At 38.4% G+C, this 22873-nt stretch overlaps 1 long non-coding RNA gene across 1 annotated transcript; it reads right to left on the reverse strand.

Annotated features, from left to right (window-relative positions):
• Positions 1-19710: 19710 nt before the first annotated feature.
• On the reverse strand, positions 19711-22438 carry LOC124170003. Its single transcript, XR_006867287.1, has 4 exons — positions 21912-22438; positions 21198-21442; positions 20005-20166; positions 19711-19879 (listed from the first exon to the last, which is right to left on the reverse strand). It is a non-coding gene; the product is annotated as an uncharacterized LOC124170003 (long non-coding RNA).
• Positions 22439-22873: the final 435 nt, after the last annotated feature.

Genomic DNA, 22873 nt, shown 5'->3' on the forward strand with positions numbered 1-22873 from the left:
TGAGCGCTGATAGGACGCAGGATGCTAGCGGATAGCTGAGTACCTTGCTGAATGGTAGCGCTTGGCTTAAAAAAGGTTTATTAATACCTTATCAAACGAAGAAAACTTTCCGACCTTAGCCAGTTTTAATAGGTGATTATTAAGACATGTTTCCCTGAGCTCTGTGCCCCATGCATGCATTGGTAACCTCAGACGATGTATAACTCCTATCCTCTCGTGTAGAAACTAGGTCCCTGTGACGTCACGCGGAGTGGAATCGCATGGGCGCCAATCTGGCCTTTTTCAAATGACGATAAAATTTGACCCTTGCCATTCGTCTAAACCGGTATTTCTAAAACCAAATAATTTGTGTATTATGAATACACTAATGGTGGGTAACGAATCGCAATCAATGCCTATCGTTTTCTTTGATGAAGGAAACTACCCTATTGATAAAATATGTTAATAAGTTGAGATTTAATGCTTGTCTTACCGTAATTATCCGGTATTTCGGCAAATTAGCGTAACATACAGAAAGGATACATTGAAAAGATCATAAACAGGATTTTTTTGCGAAAATTTATCGGAAAAATACATGTAGGCTAGATTCTCTAATAGTTAGAAGGGTGACAGCGATAAAGTTTTTGAAGGCAATGATTTTGGTGCGTACCATTAAATTTTAGTGTTTTCCTGGCGTATATGAAGTGTAAAGTTCTCTCGGAAACTCTTATCAGATGACTTGTTTTCCTAGAGCCACCGCTTTTTTTTTGGACTCGAGACTAACATTAGAACGTCTTCTGCCGAGAACTTATAATGAAAAGTCTTCTTATTCACACAGCTTACGTTGTCAGTCTGAGATTATCTAGAAAAAGCTCCTCTAATGTTAAGGCATTTGTTTTATGATTTTACACAACCAGAATCGGTGTTAGTTACGGCTAAAATACTGCGATCGAATAAAATTTGACGTGTAGGTCGCTGTTCCATTTATTCCAGAGAAAGAAATACATATGTGGAGTTCGATAACTTTGACTTTTCTTGCCTTATATGAGTAAATAAATACCTTTTATACCAATATAATGATAACGCTCGAACTCAAATTTTGTAAAAGTATCGTTAAATGCTGAAAAAACAAGAAAGAAACTAAGGAAGGAGGACACATCTTAACAATTAAGAAGCAAAATTTATTTATCTTCTTTTGGTGGTGCACTTGATTGTTTGTACGTGAAAAAACGAGGAACGGATGAACATTGTGGATACATTAAAAAATTTGATGGCTATTGTAAACAAGCTTAGCTTATATCATGGTAGCATCGCTATCATTCAGTCTCTTCCTACTTTGATCAATTGTATCAGTGCTTATACCATCAGTTTAATTAAAATAAACGGATGGTATTATTTTTATTGTGCTTAAATACAAGTTGCGCACTTATTGCATAAGTTCATCTACTTTTTCTTGTCTTTTGTTATGATTTCTTTAGATATATCCTTGGCATTAATTAAATAAACACTTGTTGCTGAAAGCCATTGTGAATTAATGTTTATTTATTGGAAATGGCCAAGGAAGTTGTTAATACATAGTATATTTACAACTTCCTTGGGAATGGCCTACTTCGCTTTATATATTATTAACACTCAGTTTTTTAAGTAGCTGGGTAGGTAGTTGATTGATAACACATAAGATTGGAGCGCCGTAGAAGTACCGGCATTTCTAGTACCAATACTCCGGTAGTACCGCTAAAAAAACACTGGCCGGTACTACCGAGGTAGAAAAAAAAATAGTACCCGGTACTACCGAATACCGGTATTTTTTGCCCATGCATAGTCAGTTCGCCGGCAGCCGCCATGTAGTATTCGTGGAATGGGTGTCCCTAGCTGCGTATGTATGAGGCGTTTTGCGTGTGATACGTACCCCGTGCTTCTGAGCCGAATTTTGGTCTAGTTCATCAACACGCTCATTTTCAGAGAAGGGAATGAATTCACACGCAGAACGCGACGTACTCTTGTAACAGTAAATGAACTCATTAAACATACTATTAAACATAAACAATTAAAATATACTACGTTAATATCATGATAATATTTCCCTTCAATGTTTCGTTCCGATGTTATTTAGAAGTAATGTCTTGCAAACAAAACGCATTTACGCTGCATTTCCTAAGTATGTCAATGCGTGGTGATGTATTTTGTACGTCTACTATTGAAAACGGCGGTTTATTCTCAACAGGGCCAAAAAGTGCCGGTAAATATCCTGTTAAGTTTACATGCACGTCAGTAAGAAATTGCATCTCGTTACTGCAGTCAATTTGGCGAAATAAAATTTTCCTTTCATCGATGAAATCTTCCTCGTTAATAATTTTCAATGATGTTAAGCTCATTACCATAAATTCAGACCTTGTTTAATGCTGAAGCATATAACTATAGATTTGTTACCCACGGGAAATTACGGTTCCTATGATTATGTAAAAACAATAGTTATTCTTGACAGCTCTTTTCGCGTCAGAGATCACACTTTGTGCCCCCAGCGAAGAAAAGACGAAAATGATTCAATTGAAATATTATTCATCTACAATGTTAACAGTGAATTGTGATGAATTTTTTGCATATGTCGTTAGGGCCGCTGACCACATAAATAATCCAGGATTTCAACTTCGAAAGATTTGTTGCAAACCCCCGGGAACGGCTAAAAACTACGAAATATTCGCAGTATTCGAAATATTCAAATACATCGATCCTCGTCTGGGACAGCTGCAACCTTCAGCACACTCTGCCTTAATGCAACGCGTGAACATCCATAACACGTACGAGTTAATGTACCGTGTAAACAGGCCTCGAGACATTGTCCCAGACGTAGGTGAAGGGAGCTAGTCCGTTGACCATCATTCTCCATTTCAAATCGGAGGATTTTGTCTTCACTCCCATCCTCTTCTACCGCTGATAGTAAGTAGGTTTTTGATATTTTGCAGCCTCACTGATTGGTGGCAGACGAGCCATTTTTAATTTTCTGCGGTCGCTTACTTCATAAAATGTAAGTTGCGCAGTCCGTTCAAACGCTTACTTTTAGGACCTCCATATACGCAGCCACAAGACACCTCTCCCGTGCTTTGGCAAATTCCTTTTGAATAACACCTGACTTGAGGCATATTTTAATCTCCTCCACTTCCTCCGGCTCTTTTTCAAACTTTGAACATAACTTTTCTTTTCCATACCACGAAGGGACAAAGGCTGTGCCACAAACGCGCGTCTCGCATCGCCTTCCACCATTGAGCTAATGGAAAATTTGCGTTGCCAAGCAAATTAGTGTAAGAGGAAACCACCATCAACTGCAGCGTCTATATTCTCTTGCATGATATGGTCACTTGTTTGCGAAGTGATTTCTGAGAAAAATGACTTTCAATCCTCAGTCGGATTGTTCTTTGATACACAACCTCTAAAAAATTGTAACCTGATCACTGTCAACATTCTAGTTTGCCACTCTGAAGCGATTGCTAATGTAGGCTAAGTGAGTAATTTTTCTGTTGCGTCGAAAGCCTTCCTTACCGAATATTCAACCTACTACGAAGGTCGTTCAATAAGTGCTTAAAATCTCCAGGAATTTGCTCTCTTCGCATCAAAAAATAATGTTGACTAGAAAGTATCACTCGTGAATAGTCAGCTGTTGAAGTTTCAGCTGTATCCATCCCATATTTTCATTGCAGTTGCCGATTGTAGTGAACTATTTCCATTTGTCTATAAAAATGGATAAAATTGAGTTTGGTACAGTGATGAAACAATTGTTTTTGAAAGGATTAAAAACGAAAGTTATGAAAGACAACTTGAGTGAAGCTTATGGAAGATCTGCTCCTGTGTTTGACACTATTTAAAAATGGATAAATGAATTAGAACGTTACCGTAAATCCAAAAAATTAGCATTCCTCTGGGCGCTCTGTGGAAGGGTCTATTTAATGTGTGTTTATTTTTTGTTAGTAAATCTGAGTTCCTTCGTAACCGTCAATTGAAATAAACATTGCTCGTTTGATTGTAAATGCGTTTCTGAGTTTGCATTTGTGAATCGAGTTTTTTTTGTTCCCAACCACCATTTTGTTAATCCACTTATTTCCCTACATCCCTCCACCCTGAGATCCTGAAAAGCCGACCCACTATACATACGTAATTTTTCTCATTGATACCATTGTTGTCGGCTGAGAAAACGATAGTGATGCATTATTTCCTGGGCAACACTCATACTCGATGTATTTCTTTTTATTTCTCGGTGCAGTTAAAATGGCAGAGGGACAAAGGAAAAGAGGAAATCCGAGCCAGAGGAAGGGGCCAGAGATTCAACGGATGAATTGCGCCACTACCAATCCAGCGACTTCGCTTCTCTGCGTGATGAGATTTACAGAGAGATCACGTCCAGGGATGTTCTGCTCCGAAAACTGGGGGAAAGCGTCACCAGATTATCTGAGGATATCGCTCCTCTGAAGGATTATGTGAAGGCAAAGATGCAAGAAGAGGCGCACATTGCAAGTTCTCAATCTTCAGACTCGCCTGAAGGTGGCGCTTCTCAGGACGGAGACCAGGGAACTGAAGAAGAGAGAAATAATAGAGTCCAAAATAGATGCGTAGACGTGATGATGAGTCTCACGGAAATACGTGAGAATAACGAGTAGAAAACTCAGATAGTGAGAGGTTTTTACGAGATATTATACAAAGCATCCCCCTTCACCTCCCTTATGTTGACGTTCCTGGAGAGAAATCGTGGAGTGAAAGTACTAATCGATTGTGATTCTGCCAAGATCTCCAACTTAGTGAAACGATTGGTCAACCTAGATGGTGAAAAACGAGATGGAACAGCATTTATAACGTTTGCCGACATTTTTGAATGCAGGGTTTACTTGGGAGGTGTGCGTGGGCAAATCGACGTAAATGAAAGGGGTCAATATGTTAAGGAACGTTTTGACCCTGAAGTTTCCCTGGCTCAGAGCATGGCACAGATAGTGATGTACTTGATCTTCAAAAACCGAGGCTGTCCTTACGCGTGTGACGATGAAATGTATGAGAAACTGTACGAGAAAATTGTGCTTGAAACATCGCAGAAGAAGGACTCAGTGACCATGAATGGCTATGTATATGATGCCTTGAGTATGAAATCATCTTTAGGGAGAGAAGTATCGTTGATTTCGGTCGTCCCGGGAATGTTGGCCAAGTACGGTTCGAAGGAAGGAATGTCGAAACTGCTGGAGCAGGTGCCTTTGCTCACGCTCTTCTTCATGCAACATGTGATTCCCAAAATGAGGAGCTAGTGGCTGAGGTAAGTGACTTACTTGGTGAACATTTAATCAGAATCAAGGAATTTTTATGAAAAATCCACTTAACAGATGTCCTATTATCATTATGCCCTAGGAACATAGAAACATTACGTGTAATGATTGAGATCAGAGGAAAAATAAGTTGATTGGGTTGACACATATGTTTAAGTTGCGCTTTCCAAGTGAGAGAAAATGATAATATTGCGGCAAACCTCATAATTATTAACAAATATCTTCTTTTATCGTCAAGGGCTGACGATGAAATGAAATATCGTTGCCTATTAAAGACGAAAGAAACTGATACCGTTGCGGAAAACTTCATATTTAAATAAAAAAATCATATATCTATGTCGAGAGAAACGCCAAATAATGATTGAAATATGAGTTGACAAATAATGAGTGAAATAATAGTTGCCTATTCGGAGTGAGATAAAGTGATATCGCGCATATATTGCGCATATCTTATAATTCTGTAAAGGAAACTTAATAATATAGTATAAATAAGTAATCAATATAGATGATGACACAGTGAATTATATATAGTCAATAGCTATTTATAACTACTTAAGAACGTTTTATAACGTAAATATTCAAAATATATAGTCAAAGTATATCGTGGCCTATTCGAAGGGGGAGAAAAAGATAACAGGAAACCTCATTATTTACATTATATAAAACATAATAAAACGTACAATGCGCACCCGGGAGTTAATGAAACCCAATTGTCGGTGGCCGTACCGACACCTTCTTGCTGTCGGTACGGCTACCAAAGATCTACCGTCCTCACGTCGGTGCCGCACCGATCGGAGCTGGAGCTGGAGAGACAGTGGCTGCTGCATTTGCAGAAATGCGAGACAAGGGCAGATGACCAGAGATTACACCAGGAGAAGCTGTGTCTACTTAAGGAGGAGCGAAACAAGAACATGAAAGAGCAGCTGGAGTTGAGGAAGAAAGAACTTCAGTTACAAACCCTGAAGCTGACCAAGAAAATGGACAGGCATAAGGAAAGGATGGCGTTGGAGAAGGAAAAAATTGATTTGCTGAGACAGCTTATGAATAAGAAGGGAGATTTATTCCTTTGAATAAAAATAATAATTACATCAATAAAGCATCCTTCTAAATAATTGTTCCCTTCTATCTGTTGTCTGCCGAACCCTTTCTCTCTCTGTCTCTTCATCCTCAGATACACCATTGTGATCCATTCCAGCATCATCCTCATACATCTCCTCTCCATCGTCTCCATTATCCATGCAAATATTGTGCAATACACAGCAGGCAACCACAATTTTTACAGTGAATTCCATATCTTGAAGCTGAATTTTCTGCAGTCGGCGAAATCTACCCTTTAAAATTCCAAATGCCCTTTCTACGACCACCCTTGTTTGAGAAATTCTGAAATTGAAGTCAATCTGGCCATCTGTGAGCTGCCCATTTTCTTTAAATGGACAGACAATCCATTTTTTACCCACTCCATTGTATGCTTTGTCACCTAGCAGAAATGTCTGGTTAGGGAAATATCTTTCAATGTTGGCCTCTACTGCTGCATACATATCAGATCGCCTCAATACTCTAACATCATGATAAGATCCAGGATCTCCACAGTAAATGTTAATAAATTTTAGATCACTGCCCACAACACCCTGCAAATTGATGGAATAGGCCTGTTTTCTGTTGAAGTATGGCCTACCATTTTCTGGCTGGTTGATGGGGATATGGGAGCCATCTATTGCACCTATGCAACCACGAATTCCACTCAATGCTTCAAATGCAACAGATTCCTTGTTTATTTGATTGCCTTCAGGCCACTTGATAACCTCTGGTGTCAAGGTCACAAGCCAATTTACTACCCTTCGCACAATACGAGACACTGAGGAGAAGGAAACATTAAAAAGGTTAGCTAAAGTACGGTGTGGTTCATTATTTGCCAGGAACCACAAGGTCAGCAGCAAGCTCAGCTCAGCAGAAATTTTCTCTTTTCCATCCCTTTGGGTTGGAATGCATCCACTGGCAATCAAAGAATCTGCAATAAAAAAACCTTATAAATCAATTCATAACACCTAAAAGGGCGTTCAAGCATGATATGAACATTTGCAAACCCATGGGCTCTATCATCTATACGCAACTATCGATGGGGGTCGCAACTCCAACAAATTAAAACAAAGTGGATACCTCTGTTATATAAAACGTGACTTTCTGTTGATGGGTGTTCCTTAATAATAATAGAAAGGTTACTATATTATGACTTCTATTGAATAAGAACACAGCCTTAGACTTATCATAAACGCGACCTATTTTCGTCCACCTTTACATTTGCACCGATGTTCTGCAGACATTTTAAACGACGACATCAACTGTAGGGATTTCTACTGCCATTTTATAAACTTATCCGTTCTAATTTCATGCCTTAGTGCTTACATGTTGACTTTTTTTAATCGTTTCAATTTTCAATACTACTAATTTAACAAAAATATGTTTAAAATTGTATTAATTAATGATTTACCTAGTATTTTGTACACTACCCTCCGCTGTAATCGAAAATCATTCTTAAATTCCTCGTCACTTTTGGCATTGGCGATTTCCAAAAAGTTATGAACCCTTTGTAGTCTCTGTCCGTTCATTATTAAATTCATCACAGGAAAAAGAAGTTCTTCTTCTAAGATAACATCGTCCCCAGATTCCTGGCTTTCACTCTGGGTTCCGCTTTCTACACTCGATTCGGAATCATCACTGCTACTGCTACTATGTACTTCTTCCATTACATAGTCTATAAACTGCTCTTCGTTCATCTAAAATAAAAGACAATTTTAAGCACAAGTTTTAATTTTAACGGTCAAGAGAACAATCCAAATGACCAATGATCAGAATCCAACATTGGTCAATAATATACACCAAAAACATTCCAGATCTTCATTCTGAATCACTTACATCGTTCTCTTTGGGTAAATTTCCCGGTGTTCTACCAAGTCCTACGCGCATCAACTACTGCGCATACGGTGCTTTCCATTCGTGGCTGGCTAGGAGTTGACTAGAGTTAACACAAGGTGACACGTGAGTCGCCTGAATGGAAAGCACCCCTTATGGGCTAGCCGCCAATGTGTAGAGTACTAACTGTTTCATCCTGATTTACCTGTTTGGGGTCATCCACATCATAGATCGTCAAAATTCTCGCTAAATCAACCATTTGTGATTTTCGTGGCGATCAAACGTCTTCATGAACACTTTGTTATTGAGCTCACCTTATTCCGATGAGACGTATTTGCGAAAATTCCTAGGAAATGAAATCAAACTGCTTCATTAGTCGATAGGATGACAGACATTACCATCAACAATTGCTTGGAGATTTGTTTACATACACGGTAATCGATTGTCTACTCGAGATTGCCTTACAATGAGCTCGAATGAAATTCTTTAAATGGGTTTTCAAAATTTGTAATATTTTTAACCATTAAAATGTAATATTGTTACGAGCTCAGTCTTTAAATTGAAAAAAAAAACAATTTAATTAGTAGTTTTTACCGACTCAACTGCTGTTGCAGTGTTATCAACTCCTAAAGTAATATTGGTAATATCCCTATGATGGAGATAATTTTTTCGTTTACTTTCACCATTTATTTAATGTTCATTCTGTTTTCCGAGGCAAGGACGATATATAGAAAAAAAAACAAATTCCATTAAAATCGGAATAGCAATTCCCGAGTTATTAATGTTCTAAATGAAAACGATTCTCAACTTCCTTTTTAATATATGTGTATAGATTTTTTCCTTTAACGTATGTAAATGCAAGGAAAAGCATAGCAAAGTTATGAATTTAATACATCTCATAATGATGCACATAAATGTTGGTTGATTCCCGTAATTATACCATATTTCCCCGGAAACTAGGATTAATTTGTCCATCAGCGACTCGAGTGGAGACTTATGTAAACCCATTTAAATGCGCCGTGGGTGACGATACTTGCGGGAAATTTGCGGTTCCTCTTTCGTCATATTCGTGCTTCTGACCAGACAGCCAGAGTCCCCTCGAGTGCTGATACGGAACTACACAGTGGCGCGGCATTTTGGCGCTTGGAACACAACGGGCAACATCGTCATTCGAGAGGCGGACGTAGAGTGAGAACAGGGTCAACAGTTTTCGTGTGCGGAGTGGAGATAAAGTGTGCATGCGATTGCTTTCATTCCCTGAGGAGCTAGGATAAGAGCATCGGCATTGTTTTGGCGTGAATTTCGGTGAGTGTTTCATCGCTTCTATATTTTGTATTCGCATAAAAACATTGAGACAGTTCTGCCTCACCCCCCTCGTTTCTTTAATGTCTTTCTTTATTAATTCCCTATAGTAGCACCGAAAGGATTATATCTAGATTTAATGCGTATCATATTATACACTGTAAACATATTATATCTGTAGAAAATACAGGCTCACGTCCTCTACCACGCAGATAATATCTAGATATTATACGTATTGCATCTGCGGTCATAACGTAGATATAGATTATATAACATATATATAGATTAAATACGAGTAACTCGCCGTAAATTTGTATATTATGCTTATCGAATGATCCCTGATTACACCATAAGGATATTATTTGTATATTTTAAATATTCTGGAATACGTCAAGGAGTATGGATCATCAGACTTGTATAAAATATGTATAGTGTAATGTATCTCGAAATCTTAGAAATATACAGATATAATTCTTTCGGTGCTACTAGTGTTACACTATCCCTGCCGGTTATCAGTGCGTGATTGACTGTTTTGCGTGTGTTGAATTAATTATTGTTCAGTGAAAATTGTGTAGTGAGTTGATAATTTGTGTTGAATTAATTTCGAAATGAACTGTATTCAGATCCCATCAGTGTGTTGTTCTTCAAAAAATGAAATCGTAAATGATAATGCAACTTTGGAGAGAAAGGGTTCGTCTAAAAACTTAGGGCGGAAATCTTTGAGAAGTTGAAAAAGTTCAGTAAAAGCATTGTGGCTGACGCGATATCCCTATTAACTTGCCTAATCGTAAACATTGCGACGGCAATTCTGTGTTAATAACAGTCGAGTAAGGTGGCGTGGGTTATTACTTAGACTCCTAATTAAACCCACTGTAAGTGAACGATACCAAGAAAATGAAGCAATTCCATAAAATTGCTCAAATTTCCATATTCTTGGGAATTAAAAGGCGACCTCGTGAAAACTATTTTCAAATCAACTGTTGGAAGGAAGAGGATTAAATCACTCGATAGAGGACATATTTTTCGTTTTATAGTTTCCTTTTTTATTCAACGTTACATTTCGGAGGTGGGGAAAATACCCCTGTTGTCAACGACGAGAGTTTGGGATATTTATTATGGAAACGACGGTTGCTAGGTATTTATGTATCCGGAATAATAAACAAGAGCATTTTATCATGGAAATTGGTTTTCTTGTTTTTCAAACTATTCTCCTAGATTAATTATGCATACTTGAGGACCAATTCTAATCATTGACAGCATTAACAGCTTCCTCTGGCGTCTAAAATCGTTGCCAAAGTCGATTATTCTTCACGGGCGGAAGAAATCAGTGACTGTTTTGGCGGATGTCGAATATCAATGCGATGTTTCGCCAAAGATTAAATATTCAGTTATTATGGTTGATGCGTGATAGGTCCCATTGTCATGGTGAAGGATGATCCTACGTCGCTCTACGTTGTTTTTTCTTAATACTTGAAAGAATTGCGGGGGAAAACATTGTACTGTACTATTCAGAATTGATCGTTCTTCAATTCTCTAGAGGTACTGAAGCCATATTCCAGTTCAGTGGCGTTACTATAGGAATATACTATGGTGGGGGGATGTTGGGCCCCCCAAGCAATGAGGGTCCAAGAAAAGTTTTGAAATAATACATGCGTGGATATGAATTCTACATCATTTTGGTACTTCAAATTTAACTTTACGTACATGCAGTTGTTAAATAAGGCAATAGTTTTATATTATTATTTTCCTCTGAGGCTTTGGGGGGGATCTAAACCCTTCGTCCCCCTCCCATAGGTACGCCACTGTCAATTTATCTAAAAAAGCCATAAGGATAAAAGGAAAATTTTTTAAATACACTTTTAGCCGTATTTTAAGATTTCATTTACTACTAGTTTACTCGCGTAATATTTAATTCTCAGCTGACAGCTGGTTGTAGAACGTAACCGTGGTGATGTATAGTAATTTTTCACAGGGAAAAGATGTGTGAGTCATGAAATCGCGAAGCTTACCATTGACCCTTAGTGAGGAAACTGTTGAAATTTTCAACAGTTAATTGGGATCACTGTTGAAACTCGTTATTAACCGTAGAAAATCCAAGAGTCGCTGTTGAAATCCAACAGTTTTTTCGCTAAGAGGAAGTAAAAAAAGTTTACATTGTGCATGAATAATTTTTATGAAAACTTTTTATGTAGAAAAATTTTTATGCAACCATTATCATCAGTATTTCGCCGGTGATTGTCATTTGATTTTTATCATCATATACGATACTTATTCTAATGTATAAACTCTGTTTCTGTTATCGGCTTCACTGGTGTGGATATCTTTGAAAACATACCTTATTGCCGTATTTTAAGATTTCCGTTGGCTATTATAAAATTAAATATCGTTTAAGTGCAGGTAAATGACTAGTTTAATTTTCAGCTTTTAGCTGGTTGTAGGACGTAATCGTGGTGATTATTAATAATTTTTCCCCGGGAAAAGAAGTTTGAGTCATAAAATCGCTACTTGAGTAATAAAACCACTTATTTATTTTGCTGGGTACTCTTAATGAAAATGACATTCCCATCTCCAACCATGATCTTTCTTACACCACTCCGAGAGATATTTCTTTCCGAAACCTTTGTTTACTGTTTCCTGCACCCCTATGCTTTCAGAGTCCCAAACTCCCCTCCACTTGCATCCCTCCCCTCCCACTAGCATTTCCCCCCCCCCACCCCCTCTGTTTCCATGACCTGGAGTGCGTCGTAAGAAAACACGGCCCACGAAACGCAGTCTCAGGCAAAGCAGGGGGGTGTTAGTCTCAGGAAAGGCAGGGGGGTGTTTCAGAGTACATAACTCGAGCTAATAATGGACACTATTCTACCTAATGTAATCGCTGTATTTCCTTCCAGCGTACATCCACTTTCACGGAAAATTTGTAAGGCGTTTACGGCATATCATGAAGGCCATAACATCATTTATGATGATCAATATTCATATTTTATTGAGATACTGAATGAAAATATGACAATTTGGTTAAACAATTGAGTAAGTAAACCATATGTTGTTGGAAAAAATGATGGATTTCGCGACTACCTGTTGTTTAGTTATTACGAACAATCGACTATGCTCTCACAAGAATGAAAGAACAAACTCGTTCAAAATTTTCCTTCATTCCCGTCATTTGCTCAAAACGACAGGATATTACATTTTAAAAACAACAGACGAACAATTCTAAAATAATTTAATCCGGCAACAACGTCAATTAAGTGACAGTGTATCAATTAGCTCTTATTTATGCCCGTATATACCTTTCGCCTCCCTTGTCAAGTATCAAATCGTGCGGGAGGTTATTTTCGCTGCTTAATTGTCTCTTGAAAATAGTGACGTTTTCTCGTTTCCCGTTTAGGATGACTGATGACAAAAGCGGAACAATTTACGGTGGTATGTGTGAAACGCACGGAAGACGAGCGTAGGATAGGTTCCCGATCGACTCGGAATGAATTCCGTTTCCGACGCCGCCAATTCTATGAGACTCTGAAACACCCCTATTTAATTTGCTGGGTATTAGTAATGTAATGGAACTTACAACTCCAACCATGAACTTTCTTACACAACTCCGAGAGATATTTCTTTCCGAAACCTTTGTTTACTGTTTCCTGCACCCCTATGCTTTGAGAGTGCCTAACTCCCCTCCACTTGCATCCCTCCCCTCCCACTAGCATTTCCCCCCCCCCCCTCTGTTTCCTAGTGCTTGAGTGCGTCGTAAGAAAACACGGCCCGCCAAACCAAGTCGCAGGCGAGGCACAACTCCCTTCACCCACCCCTAACCCCTCCGCACCCCTCTTCCTCCTTCACCCCCCACTTCGTCAACCAGGCAGCCCCCACCCCACTCTCAATCACCCCACCCTAGAAATGGGAGAAATTCCGCCGCAATCCATTAATCGTATCCAATGATCATCGCTTCCCAAATCATCGGTCCAGTTTAAAAACCGTTTTACACGGGGCACGGAATTGCGCAGGTTAGAGCTGCATTAATTTCTAAAACGGTGCGGAATTGCGCGAATGCATGAACGAAATTGGAACGGGGGCCATTTTTTTGCCGTCTCGCATCCACGCATTCTCGCATGTGTTCTAGCAATTCACCGCTTTTCACGACGCAATTTTGAGAACGCCTTCGCTACTACCTACGTCATATTGCGCAATTCCGTGTACCGTGTAAAACGGCCTCTTAAATCGGGATGGCATAATCGATTATTTCGAAAGTCGGGAGAATTATATGATTTATTGCAGAAATCGAATGATAGGATTGTTTAGTTGACATAGGATCATGTGATTCTATCGATTATGTGCAGGCAACGAATTGATGCGATTGCACCGATTCTATAATAATCGCAAGGATATCGTACGATTTTTCAATACGAATTTTAAACATCACTATCAATTCAAATGTACTGCGGTACAATTGCAATATAAAAATAAGCCACCGGTACTTGATTCTCACGCGAATGGAGATATATTAAAACAACGGCTATTGCAGCCCATTTTTTCAAGTTGAGATGGAGCTTAAGTAAGCGATTCAACGATTAAATCGACGTCTCATAAACGATTACATAATCAAAACAATCGCAGTACAATGATCGATTTTAATCGAAAATCGATTATTTTTACCAATCACTACCCCACCCCCTTTGAACGTTTTTCGGCTGCGGAGGGCACAAACAAGGATCGAAAATTATGATATTCCTTATATGATATAAACAAGACTTTAGTTGATCACAGGAATACTAGTGCTTCATAGATACAATTAAGCCATGTTGTTGATTCGACTAATATCTCTTTTCAAAATCTAATGGAACACGCCACTTCGCTGAAAAATGTTTGCTCTCCAATCGGCATTTGCACTGCTGCACTTGCTGTTCTGGATTTTCGTCTGATGTAAAAATTCTTATCCTTCAAACGCCATTTCCAGTACACGTATTCACGAGAGCAATGTGCATGTTTTGCATAAAACAACCGCTTTCGCCGGCGCTGTGATTGGGCGTGAGATAGATCAAAAAGGCCAATAATAGGCTATCATTTGAAATATTCCAGCGTAATGAATATATTATTTTAATAATTGATGCAGTGTGTAAAGAGTGGACAATGTTGCGTTAATCGTCAGCGGCACGCCCAAATGAGTCAATAATTATGCAAGCGAATTTGTAGGTGCAGTGTGTGTAGTTTAGTGCAGTGTGTGAAATATTAGTGCTGTGAATTAGTAGAGAGGTGAGTGACTTATGAGCCTCCTGAGGGACCGCAGAATTGACATCGACACCGAGGAGTTAATTCATTTGTTCGCTGCAAAAAAAGCTAGAAGGCTAACTTCAATTTTATAATATTTTTTATTTTCCTTTAAGGGTTTATAATAAATATGTGTATTTTATGTTTGTCTACTATTCCATAAACCCCACCGAAAATATTTTCTGGCTACGGCCTTGGCCAGAAAAGCGATGGTAAGCGATCGCCGTGGTGGTAGAGCGAGTCCGAACCGAAGCGGAAGTATACCCAGTCAGCACAAAAGATAATTTAGACGGAAAATTTTCTGGTAATTTGGGGCAAATTTACCCCAGTAAGCTTTACCCCATAGAGTTTACATTACTAAGGAGGCCCCACTAGGTGGCGTTAGCAGTCATAATTTGAACACGGGTCCCGCGCATTAATTCAAACTCCAACTTTTGCCACTTGTGGCGCGACCGACACTACCATCCCCTTCATTTGGCTTGTTGTCAGTGGCGGCTTATGAGTGATCGGCTGTTATCATCCTCTTTGAGCCGAGAATTTCACCGATTTTGGTGTTTTTTTTAGTATTTCTCCACCAGTAAGATATTTACGAAATATCATGGGTAAATCTCGGTGTTTTGTGCCCGGATGCAGCTCCGGCTACGATTGGGAGCTGAGGGAAAATAAGCGGTTGGGGATACAGGACCATAGCAAGAATTTTTATCATACAGACTGTCCCAAGGGTCGTGTGTCATTTTTGACATGTAATTTTAGTAGCTTTGCATGGAGCAATATTCATGAAAATTGTCACACTTATGGGGAAAGGTCCTAAGTTTTGTTGAGTGTAAGCAAAATTTTACAATTTTGACCTTTTGACCTCACAAAGTGGGTCCAAACCAAAAATTTGAATTTGCCTGAGTTTCAATGTTAAAAAAATCGAGATAGACAAAAGTGTGAATTTCATTGACCAATATGTCAAATCTTAGGTTTTCGGACACGAGAAAACCGAAAATAACACTTTTATTTACGAATATTCAACCGTTGACCCAGTAAGGTCACCGTCAAGGTCATAACGGTGGCAAAAGGAATAGCATACCAACAAAGGTGTCGATCCATGGGTTTTGTAGGTTGCCCGAGTCATTGGTATTGTCCAAATACCCGTATTATTCACTAATTGACCTCCGAGGGTCACCACGGGGGTCAAAGGTCATAGAGTTAAAAGTCGGGCAATCATAAAAACCAAGGGGTCAAACCATAGGTTTTGAAGGGTGCCAAAGTCGGTTAGGCTGTTCGTAGATCCGTATTGTTGATTTTTTGACCTCCGAAGGTCACAATTGGGGTCAAAGGTCATAGAGTCAAACGTCGAGCCATCATGACAACCAAGGTGTCAAACCATAGGTTTTGAAGGGTGCCAAAGTCGGTAAGGCTGTTCGTAGATCCGTATTATTGATTTTTTGACCTCTGAAGGTCACAATTGGGGTCAAAGGTCATAGAGTCAAACGTCGAGCCATCATGACTACCAAGGTGTCAAACCATAGGTTTTGAAGGGTGCCAAAGTCGGTTAGGCTGTTCGTACATCCGTATTGTTGATATTTTGACCTTCGAAGGTCATAATGGGGGTCAAGGGTCGTAGAGTTAAATCGGCCCACCATGACAGCAAAAGAGTGTAACAATGTGTTTTAAAGGGTGCCCAAGTCAGTTTTGCTGTTTTTAAATCCATATTGTCGACTTTTTATTACCAGCAAGGGTCACAATGGGGTCAGAGGTCATAGAGGTATGTTTTGAAATAATAGGAAACAAACAACAAAACAACCTTTGGTTGGGGACATTAGTTTTCCTATTATTTCAAAACATACCTCTATGACCTCTGACCCCATTGTGACCCTCGATGGTAATAAAAAGTCGACAATACGGATTTAAAAACAGCAAAACTGACTTGGGCACCCTTTAAAACACATTGTTACACTCTTTTGCTGTCATGGTGGGCCGATTTAACTCTATGACCCTTGACCCCCATTATGACCTTCGGAGGTCAAAATATCAACGATACGGATCTACGAACAGACTAACCGACTTTGGCACCCTTCAAAACCTATGGTTTGACCCCTTGGTTTTTATGATTGCCCGACTTTTAACTCTATGACCTTTGACCCCCGTGGTGACCCTCGGAGGTCAATTAGTGAATAATACGGGTATTTGGACAATACCAATGACTTGGGCACCCTACAAAACCCATGGATCGACACCTTTGTTGGTATGCTATTCCTTTTGCCACCCTTATGACCTTGACGGTGACCTTACTGGGTCAACGGTTGAATATTCGTAAATAAAAGTGTTATTTTCGGTTTTCTCGTGTCCGAAAACCTAAGATTTGACATATTGGTCAATGAAATTCACACTTTTGTCTATCTCGATTTTTTTAACATTGAAACCCCATAAGGCAAATTCAAATTTTTGGTTTGGACCCACTTTGTGAGGTCAAAAGGTCAAAATTGTAAACTTTTGCTTACAGTCAACAAAACTTAGGACCTTTCCCCATAAGTGTGACAATTTTCATGAATATTGCTCCATGCAAAGTTACTAAAATTACAGGTCAAAAATGACACACGACCCTTGGGACAGTCTGTATGATAAAAATTCTTGCTATGGTCCTAATACCGGATCTGACCCGTCCCCAAGTGTGCCTAGGTGGTCTGGTAATGATGTCAACGAGTGCTCTTCTTTATGAGCTGCGCAGGAATCATTCTTAATTCTCTAAAACATAGGTGCCGGAAGTTTAAAGACATGGTTGATATCTATGGGCCCTCAAACTTAATTCAGGCTAGGGAAAGTTAACAGCGTTTCCTTACCCACTTATTCTTCCCTTCTCTCAACGTGAATTAGCGTACCGATTTTGTGATTACGTACATTTTCACCACCAGGAAACTACATAAACTCACGGTGATAGTTATACTTTCGTGGGCAGTTAACACGAACTTTATTTTTTAGCAAGGAACGATTGAGACATGGATTCAAATTCGCCGCAAAGCGTGCCTCTCGCGGCCATATTAGGGTGCCTTCACAGCTCCGCGTTGCGTCGACGCCACGAGAGCTCCCGCTCCGCCAGCAAATTTTGCCCTTCACAGCTCTGCGTTGCGAAACGTGGATTCAAATTTGCCGCGTAGCGTGCCTCTTGTGGGCGTGTATTGCTTGGGAACAACCGGGGCTCGCTACATCAGCGCCGCTATTTGATGCGATCGGTGGGAATCACAGGAACCAAGGGAGTGGAGAATCCTGTGTAGAGTATTTATGCTTTACCCCTTCTTTACCACGTTATTCGAGAATCCAGACAAGGGAGACGCCAACTATCGGCCGAATTCGAAAGTAGAGCTTCGAGGGAAGCATAGGTGGCTAGGCATTTACCGCAGGAAGCCACGTTGATCAAGCCACGTATTGTTCGGTATTCTCTGATTTCTGTAGTTATTTTGTTGACATGAAGCTATCATTACGTCGTAAGCAATAAATTTTATCCAATGATATTGTGTTCGAGGCTTTTAAGTTGGTTTTCATTGCTACAATTCGTCACTCAACTGTGACGTTGGTAATATAGAAACCACGTTGCGAAATCATAGGCATTGTAGGGTATATTCAGTTTTCTCTGGATAAATTGTTAGTTTTAAGCTTCGATAACTTCGTAAGTAATGTATTTTATGCATTTATATATATGTGTGGTCTTTTAATTGATTTTGATCACTGCAATTCATCATTCCCCTTGACGGTAAACCCCGACGGTGGGAAACCACGTTGAGAAATCTTTGGCATTGTTGGGTATATTGAGTTTTCTCTAATTACACTGGACGGCAAAAACAATTTTTTTGAGCCCTGATACCATTCCTGCTAATTATTATGCAAAATGACCTCCTGAATCCGAACATGATATCCGCTTCCCTCCATCACCCACCATTTTCAGGGGGAAGCCCCCACTCTAATTTTCATCACTTTGATATGTCTTGGTGGAATGAAAAGGATTATATTAGAATTTATATTTCTTATTGTATACTCGCGTGCAGAATTGCCAACAGCGAAGTGTAAAATATAAAGTGAGTAATTTGTTTCATGTATTGTATGAGGTTGAGAAAAGTTTAAAGAAGAAAATTAAAGTTCAATATAACCACAGCGACGCTGTAGTGATATTTTTCAAACTATTTTCGATTTATTTTCGCAAATAGTTTCACTTTACATACCTACACGCTATCGATGAAAGGCTATGGTCATTAATAAAAATTCAATTACTTAAAAATTGCCTGATTATTTTCGTAAATAAATAGAGGAGATTACTAATTTTCATCGGATAATTATTTTCGTTTAAATTTTATGAGAGGTTGAGTTCAAATCTTGACAGTTGGCTATCTTGGATGCTCAACTGCGATTTGCGATTAGTGGACTGTAACGTACGAGTGAACAAGTAAACAATGAAGAAGGAACATGAACGCGACTACAAGTGCCCACGTAAGACACTGCCTCCAAAAGGCGCCTTAAAGGTGCCTTTTTTAAGGCAAGGCACTGCCTTCAAAAGGCACACACAAGGCGCCTATAAGGTGCCTATCATCTTCTAGCTTAAATGCGCCTTTTAGGCGCCTTGAGAAGGCACCTCAAAAAGGCTACTTGAAGGCACATGTAAAAATTTTACTTCGACAGTGCCTTCAAAGGTTGTACAATGGAATCGCATTTATGAACCAATATCCAGTACAAATATCGGCTACACCAGTTACAATTTTTCCAATTTATATAAATACAGGGTTCTGAAGCATAACTCAAAAAAATAATATTACTTGCTTTTACACACGAGATATTAATACAGCAAAATATAAAAAATGACGAACTCAATTTTCAGGACATATCACTGGAGCACTTACCCCTTCAATGACCCCTTGACTCTGACATGAAACAATTATGCAATCTATCACCATTATATCTACTATAATATGGTTCTATATGCAGCCTAAGACATAAGCAAATTAAAAAATTATCCAAATAACAAATGTCATTTATTCAAGACAAGATTTCTATGGACATTAATTGCTCAGCCATTTCCCAATTGCATTTATATATAGCCTCTTTATCGATTGTACCAAAATGATAATCTTGAAAATATCTGCACCATGCACCTAGGGGATAAAGAATGAAATTTCCAAATAAGAACTTTGAATGTTTACTTCAAAATTAACAAGAAACTTCAATGGTAAATATGAAAATTAAAAAACTCGCCCAAGCAGTAAATAGAAAGACTTACCTTGAATGAAATATAAAGTTTCTGTAGATTTCAAGCCCTTTTATTTGCCCTTTTGTTGACTGAATGTTAATTAACAGAAAGCCCTACTGTGAACACTTTCCTCACTAGGGGCCAACATATTTCTCTGCAGTTGTCACCCCCAACTCTGCTGAAATGATGCACCTGCATTGAAAATATATTCCAGCATTAGACATTCATAAATAGGAATAGGGGGCACAGTTAAACACCATTAAAACTGTTTTTATTGATTATCCATCCATTTGAGATTTTATTTTGTACTCGGGAGTTTTAAGGTCAATAAATAATTAAGGTCAGGTGAAAACATGCGATTATAATTGCCTTAAGGCCTGGTTACACAATACATTAACACATAGGGGTTAATGTCTAAATGTATGAATGCGTGAATGAACACGAAAATGTACCGTATAACCACCAAACTTTTGTGAATGTATGCACTGAAAATAGAGCCTGTTCTAATTTGGTTCATGCATTCGTACATGTTCCATTTGGGTCCAACAAAATCATTCACGCAAACATACATTAACTTGTACGCATTAATGTACCGTGTAACGAGGCCTTTTAACAATCATAAAATGAGTGAAATTGAGCCATGGTATTGTTTGATATCCACTAAAATCTCTGGTTTAATTAAGTTTAAAGATTGACTGATTAAAAATACCTCATTCATTGGTGATATGCTCCAATATTGAACTGAAAAATTTGCGTGCATAACATGCAAATACATCAATGAATCTCTATTTTAGTTAACACTCTTCCTAACTGTTTTAACAGACTATATTGCTACCTTTATTATGTATTTAAATTGACAATGGTGTCAATTGACACCATTTCAAGATTCTTTAGCCAAAAACATAAAAATCATAATAGTGGAACAAGTTTGGCTGTGGGATGGGGTTACAAGGGTTTTCTGGTTCAGAAATCATTCTTGGGTCTTTAGGCATAGGAAAAATAGCCATGTTGCACCACATGCATAGGCCATTTAAGTTGTATTGTCCCTTGGTACACATGGAATGCAAAAGCAATGCTGAAAAGTCGATTTAGGGAAAGTATGGACAAGGCTACGCCTATGATAAGGGCTAATTTCTGAAAGCCAGTATCGTAAAAGAAAGACAGTACTTGCAACTTGGCATTAGGCGGTTAACATAAGTTCCCTATTAAAAGTATTGACTGACCGTAAAAGCATCAAAGCAGCATTCTAATTATGTATCCTTTTTCATGGTCCTTTTTCACCTCCTCGGGCTCTTCATGTCCAGGACCTCGATAAATGTTCTTTGATCCTCATTAGGGGTCGATCTGGAGAGGCTGCGATTTCATAATCCTGGCATTCTAGTATATGAGGCGTCACTATGTTTCCTTTATTCTCAAAGGGCCACGCATCATATTCCAAGTTTATGTAGTTTTCTGCATCCTCTTCCAACTGTAAGGAATTTGTGAAAAAAGCACAAATCGATACCTAAAAGATAATGATCGGAGAGAGTTAAATTGATGGCTATGTCTTGAACATCTTATTAATTACTATGATTATTCGACATATTCCCAATGGTTATTCATTTTCAATAAAAACCCTTCATGTACATTTGTTAATTGAGATTGAGACTAATGCTTTAATGTCATAAAGAACTGCTATCAAAGTGGGTTCTACTGCGAGAACCCTGATATTTCCACTTAATCCGTCTAAGTAATTGTATTTTTACTATGCCAGCGAAAGCATAGATCGTGCTAAATTGTAATTACACTGATAATATAATTATGAATAACCTTATATAATTATTTGAATGTAATTAGAGGTTCATTAGGCATACATAGTACGTACTACACAATCGTAATAGAACACAAGGGTACATTCAAAGTTCGGTGATTTACAAAAAAATATTCCATTTACTTACATTTACATGATCAGCACCGCAGAGATGGGTTGATGCTGACAGAAGCATCTCCTTATATGTCTTCGTCCCACTAAGAGCCACTGTTTCAGGGAAATCTGTACACAGAAACCTATTCCGACGTAGATTTTATTGTGCAGGAAACAATATTCTTCGTATCCCTTTTCGCCAGACTTCACTGCGAAATACGGATTATTTTCCTCTTCCGCAGCGTACTTCAACGTAAATTTGCTAGCAAAACAAGTTTTTATAGCACAGCTAAACTCTCTAAGTCACTAAATAGAGCAGCTACGGAAGTAAACACAAGTAAACAAAAGAGTAGCAATGGCTGTTGGGTACTCAAGATGGCCGCCGGTCGTTTTGGCGGAAGTTTCAAAGTACGATTTTTAATCCGAAATATTAAAATAAGTTCGTCATGGGCAAAAATTTGTAACTTGAGTTTTTTATATGGCAAATATATATTTTCTGTAAATACAAAAAGTAGTGCAAATACTTGCTTGTCCCTGTTTGCACATTTTGTTGCTTAAAGTAATTTGTTGGATTTATTGTGGTGGATCACTTATGAAGAGAATTGCGTAAAACGCGATTATATTGATGTATTACTAAAATTCTGATTAAGTGTATATTATTAACATTTTATAACCAAGCTTCCAGTTTTATTGTAAAAATGAAAGTAACTGTTTTAGTGATTAAACGGGCCCTTTCCCATACATTTTTGCATATTGTATTCACTTGTGTAAATTGTATACCGTGTACACAATGTGTAAATTGCTATGGCTCTAAAAATTTATATAAAATTTGTAAATTTATTGCACAATTTTTATACAGGTAATACAACTGTACACAGATTTGCACAAAATGTGTACGTTGCACGCATTCCGTATGGCAATTGTGTACTTTCTATAGAATTTACATATTTTATACGTCCTATACAACTATATACATATGTATATAAAAATTTTACA

This window comes from Ischnura elegans, chromosome 13 (genome assembly GCF_921293095.1).
Source record: "Ischnura elegans chromosome 13, ioIscEleg1.1, whole genome shotgun sequence".
In the NCBI taxonomy this organism is placed as follows: domain Eukaryota; kingdom Metazoa; phylum Arthropoda; class Insecta; order Odonata; family Coenagrionidae; genus Ischnura; species Ischnura elegans.